The following is a 5,414-nucleotide window of genomic DNA, read 5'->3' as shown; positions in this document are numbered from 1 at the left end:
AAAAAAAAAGGAAGAAAAAAGAAATTTTCTATTCATTCTTCTTTACGAGAGTGGAATTTTACTCCACACATTTTAAAGTATTTGCAAACTTAAAACAAGAACACAAACCAATATGGGAGATGTATAAGACCTCAAATTCCTCAAGGCTTGTTCATTTCCAAGTTAAGAAACCAAAGCATGTGATGATTACCAGAAAGAGGGGAATTTGTTTTTGTACTGGTTACATTAGCACAGTTTCCCATTGTCTGAAGAACAATTCCTGTCAAGAAATCATTTTGACTGAACTTTGGGAAGTAACAGTTTTACTATTAAATACAGTCCTGTTTATCACCATCAATCCCTGGCAGACTGTGAGCCACTTCCACTGGGATTAATGGCTTTCTGTGAAGCCAGTAAACTCTCCCACTTTCATAGATGTCTTACGCAAATGCATGATACAAACATGGAGATTTGCTTCATACTGAAAAAAAGTCAACCTCTCAAATTCAAAATGTAACTGTTGCAGTAAAGTAAATATCCTAGAAACTTCCTTGGCTTGTTACATTTCTTCCTTTATTACAAAAATTTCAGATAAATTTTGCTTGCATTCAAATAATTTTGAAATTAATGGGAAGAGCATAAGACTAATTTGTTGGAATACGGTTCCCTGTGAACTTCTATGTTTGTATCAGGAAATGACAAAGAACCATAAAGGAGACTTAGTGTCTGGATGTCAGATTACTCATTGTACATTGACTGACAGCTGGGCAGTACTGTGATTTTTGTATTGTGGTTGTTCATTATTATCTATATCATTCCATTGTCACTTGCATTTTGTCGTTAGCTCCCCAGTAAACAAGCAGTTGCTATTGGCAAATACAGAACAGAGTGAGTCAATTTTATTTTTAATGCACTTTGAAGTTTTTAAAACTGTATAAGAGCCACAAGTTCAGCTGACAAACATAATTAACAATATATTCATCTATAAACAAAAATAAAAATTATTTATGAATTAGATCTTGAGTGGTAATTTGAGCCTCAAACTAAAGACGTGGCCACATCCATGGAAGCAGTTGTACATTCTGTCAGGTAAAATTTGTGAGATTTTGGCCAATGAGATCTTGAAACATTCAAAGCATCAGATGATATATTTTATATTCCCTTTTAAAAAATCACATCCGTATTAGAGGTTAATGCATTGCAGAATTAACAAAAGAATAATTTCAAATCTATGGAAAGCTTGTAAAAATATTTGACTATTGCAATTGTAGGTTTTATTCTACAGGAGATGTGTAAGGAAATTTCAAGCAAATCATATGTTCAGATGCTAAGAGAAATCTTGCAACTGAATCTGTGTAAGAACTGTGGTTCCCAGAGAGATCACAGCTCCATTGTCTGCCGAGTATTGTTGAATGTCCAAAGTGAGAATGCTGTGTTCAGAAAAAAACACCATTTGTTGGCCACTTTTTTCCAGTACATATTTCAGAAGCATTGTGCGAACTCCATGCACCAGATCTGGTGTTGTGCCAGTATCTTGGAGCATCACTGTATTTCCTTCTGGATGCCACAGCTGATGTGCTAACTGAAATGCAAATGAAGAAGAAACATGCTAATGAAAGCAAGAGAAACGTAAATAAATCAATATTACCATCTGCTTCAAATGAGTTTTCATCCTATCTAGTCCTGTCCTTTTTGCAGACTCTCCACAAGCCAGATGGGCACTGGCAGCAAGAAAGTTTCACTCTGCAGGCAGACTCCTTGCAGACCCTCAGAGTAGCAGAAGTCTTGTCAGTTATTCCTAAATTTACTCATTCTTCTTCAAGCTGAAGGACAGAGGTCAGGAATAATTAAAACAGCAAGTCTCCCATTGCACACTCTGTGTTGTAGAAGACTGCTGGCTGCAACACTGATTTCTTGCACCAGCAAATGAAAGAATAATTCATCTTTTGTTTTTGTTACTATTTTTTACCTTGCAAGGATGCAGCAGCTCTTTTCAGGAGACCAGGGATCATCTTAAGCATCATGCCCACAGATTCCAGCTTTTCCAGTACTTTTGCTTGTGAATGTTCTCAAACCAGGAGAATGTACCATTCCTATGCACATTACTTTATATAGAGCAAAAATATCCCTGTGCTTTGTGACACATTCACTGTGAATTCAAAGTGAGTGGCACAAACCATGCGGCAATGACTTTTGTCCTGAAATCTCTGTTCTCTTCCAAGACATCCAGCTCTATTTGAGATGCTCTTCTTCTGTGAAGTATTAGAAGTATCATCAGAATCTGTGCTTTGCTTCTTTCTTCAGGGAGACTATGCTTCTACCAGGAAAAATCAATAGGATTCTCAATTCATGTCAAGCAAGAGAGAATAAGAGCAGATTTAAACATCTAGACATACTAAGTTACTATAATAACTTCTTTGTTTGAGGTTTAAGAAGCAATGCATGTCAGGTCTGGATCATAAGGAAAATATGGTTCTGACTTAAGATGTGGGAAAAACATTTTTCCAGGCACAGTGTTTTTCATGTGGAAGATCCACTGCGTGATGGCAAAGCAGCATTTCAGTCTCTCAATCAACTGATTGTCATAGTATTTGTCTTTGTGTTTATTTGTTTTGCTAAAGGAAATGCTTTAGCAGGGAGCGTGCACACAGCCTGGCATAAAATGGAGAGTGCCCACATTCCTGACAATAACAGTTTACTTAGCTGTGTGGAGGAGGCTGTTTTCAGCTGGATGTTCAGAGCACCCAGTTTTTCCTGAAAAAGAGGAAATGTAGTAATACCATGGAGAATCACGGACTTCAGCTGCTTGATTTCACCACCAGATCTAAATTCCTCCAAAACAAAACACCTCAAAACATTCAGCCGGCAACAAGGTGTGCATTTATGTGCTACTGTGACAGGCTATGCGTCATTTTTTCATGGTAGTGTTGAGCCAGCTCATTATTATAGCAGCCTCAGATATTTGCAGGTCTTCAGGCTGTTATTATGGCATAAGCTTTTCCTCCAAAAACTCTGCTTTACACTGTAGAGTTTCTTGCATTAAAACCCTGAGGGATCACTGGGGGTATCTGCAGAGGTGTGTGAGGCCAAAGGATGAGATGTCTCAGCTGGGAGAGGAGAGAGGGTATGGCTTAGGTTTATACAATAAAAAGGCAGTGGAAAAAGTGAGGGAGAAGGTGTTCACCCAAATTTTCCACTAGTAGGGTAGAGTTCAGTCTAAAACAGATAAAAGCAACATAACAGCAAGTGGAGCACTTCTGAAATATGCTGCCGAGGGACCCATGGTGAGGAATCAGAGCAAACATATAAGTTCAAAAGAAGATTAGACAAAATAGAGCAAAATAGGTCTGAAAAAGACTCCACTGGGAATGGTGAGGGATGTACCCTCACCTAACTCTAATCCAACAGCTGTTGTTTTGTGCAATTGTTAGTTTTAATCTAGAAAAGCTAATCTCTCTGGGTTGCCTCCTTCTACAGAGCAAGTGATGGAGGATCCTATCGCTGCCCAACAACCTTCCACTGAGCTCAAGTCTCATTGAGGCTGAAGTTAGCTTTAACTTCAACCTCTCACTAGATAAAGAAAAGTTAACAAATGCATGTCAAATATAATATATATATATATATATAAATAACAAAGAAACCAAGACTATGATCTTTTTTAGGAACAAAAATGTGCAACACTCAAAAGAATCAGTGCCAAATTTTTTTCCCACCAAAAGTATTGGACCATCCACTGACACAAAAGCACTCTTCAGCCACAGTGGCTCAGCTATATATTTGTTCCCCTGTGGCAACTGGACTTCAGAAAATTGCACTACTTCAGCAAAAATGACCGGTACCTTGCGCCAGATTCTGCTTAGTTTTGACTGCTGGGAAATGTTGCTGTTAGTCTTGCTTCTGTTGGTGAATGAGAATGAAGTAGATCATATTTTTTACATCATTTTCAGGAATGAGATTATAGTCTTTGACTCAGAAATTACTTTCAATATTCATTTTGATCTGCTTCTTCTCCTTTATCAAGGGTAACTGCTTCAGCAGTCAGTCATTGTTTTCCCCACCAAACAAAGACCGCAAATTATTTTGGTACAGTGCATTTCAGTTATCTTTGTTCACAGAAACCTCAAATTCTTTGATGAGTGGTAATCTATGTGTAAACTGTCTGTGAGGATGAAAGATAAATTCTTACTGGAAAGTGTACCATACATAATTATGACTCAGCCTGAAAAGCAATAAAAACTGCCTTGGTGTTTTGATCTGTAAACTCCACTGTATAATGTCAACCACTCTTGATAATCCAGGGCAATAACACAGACTGCTCAATTTCAAGTTTGTTTTCTCCATTCTTGGTGCCAGAACTGTCAATCTCATTATCAGCTTCTGCTATAAATGCTGCCCTTCTTCTGGATGAATTTTTGGGTCTCTGCCTTATCGGAGCTCTAATGGGTATAACTTTACCTCTGAGAGAGGAACCCAGTTTCTAGCCCTCATACTGTCTCTAGCTTCAATGGATGGAAAGGTTGCATATATAATTGTATGTACCATTATGTAATATACTCGTATATAATAACATACACATAAAACAGAAGCAAGTTTTCTGGGCCTTCCTTCCTTCTTAGAAAAGATTTTTCATTGGAAAAGACACTCTTCATGTTTACTTCTGTCTTATTCTCATCAAGTTGTCGTGTGCAAAGTAGCATGTTGACTTTCTGCTTCCTGCTTTGTTGCAAATCCAAGATTAGCATTGTTTACTTGCTAATACTGGGATTTATTGATGTAATGAATTTCACTAGGCTAGAATTCCAAGAAGTCTGCCTCACAGGCTAAGGGGAAGTGGAGGAAGAAACAGCACATGAAACAAACAAAAAAAACATTATCTTGACTACTGTAGGTATGAACTAAATTTTCATTGAAGCTAGTCACAATAAGTCATCCAGAAAGGAATCAGAAATGAAATTAGTCATCAGCAGTGGAAAACTGTCTGCACTGAGTTCTCTTTCTGTGTTCCAACAATGTACACAGTGAGTCTAAAATAATGGTCACTAGAAACCAAGACAAATATGATTGATGCTGATTTTGTGTAAGTGTAAATGAAGCTACACAAAAATAAAAATACCTCAAAGATAAACACATATGTTTTTCCAGTAGCCACCTTTTGCTCTACACCAACCTTTCCTCTGTCTGTTCCCTTCCCTTTCTTTTACCAAATTTTAAAAAATCTAGAAGGACTAATATTAGCGTATTTGTCATCCTGCTCGTTCATTATGCCTGTAGGAATTCCTATGCTCATGTAAACAGTTTTCTGTTTTAGACAGATCATTGCCAGAATATAACACTTCTTGACAACAGGAAGCTCAGTTAATAATTGCACGTAGGCAGCAGACACTTTCTCAGACTGTAACTGCACCAGCTGAAAAGGTTACTGAATTGGCATGTGC

General features: G+C 37.6%; 1 long non-coding RNA gene across 1 annotated transcript; it reads right to left on the bottom strand.

The window, feature by feature from the left end:
* Positions 1-856: 856 nt before the first annotated feature.
* Positions 857-2,260, bottom strand: LOC116216380. The gene is made up of 2 exons (XR_004159058.1): positions 1,949-2,260; positions 857-1,561 (listed from the first exon to the last, which is right to left on the bottom strand). It is a non-coding gene; the product is annotated as an uncharacterized LOC116216380 (long non-coding RNA).
* Positions 2,261-5,414: the final 3,154 nt, after the last annotated feature.

This window comes from Meleagris gallopavo, chromosome 2 (assembly GCF_000146605.3).
Source record: "Meleagris gallopavo isolate NT-WF06-2002-E0010 breed Aviagen turkey brand Nicholas breeding stock chromosome 2, Turkey_5.1, whole genome shotgun sequence".
NCBI lineage: Eukaryota > Metazoa > Chordata > Aves > Galliformes > Phasianidae > Meleagris > Meleagris gallopavo.
The sequence above is the reverse complement of the archived record's forward strand: the minus strand, read 5'-3'. Positions and strand labels throughout refer to the sequence as shown.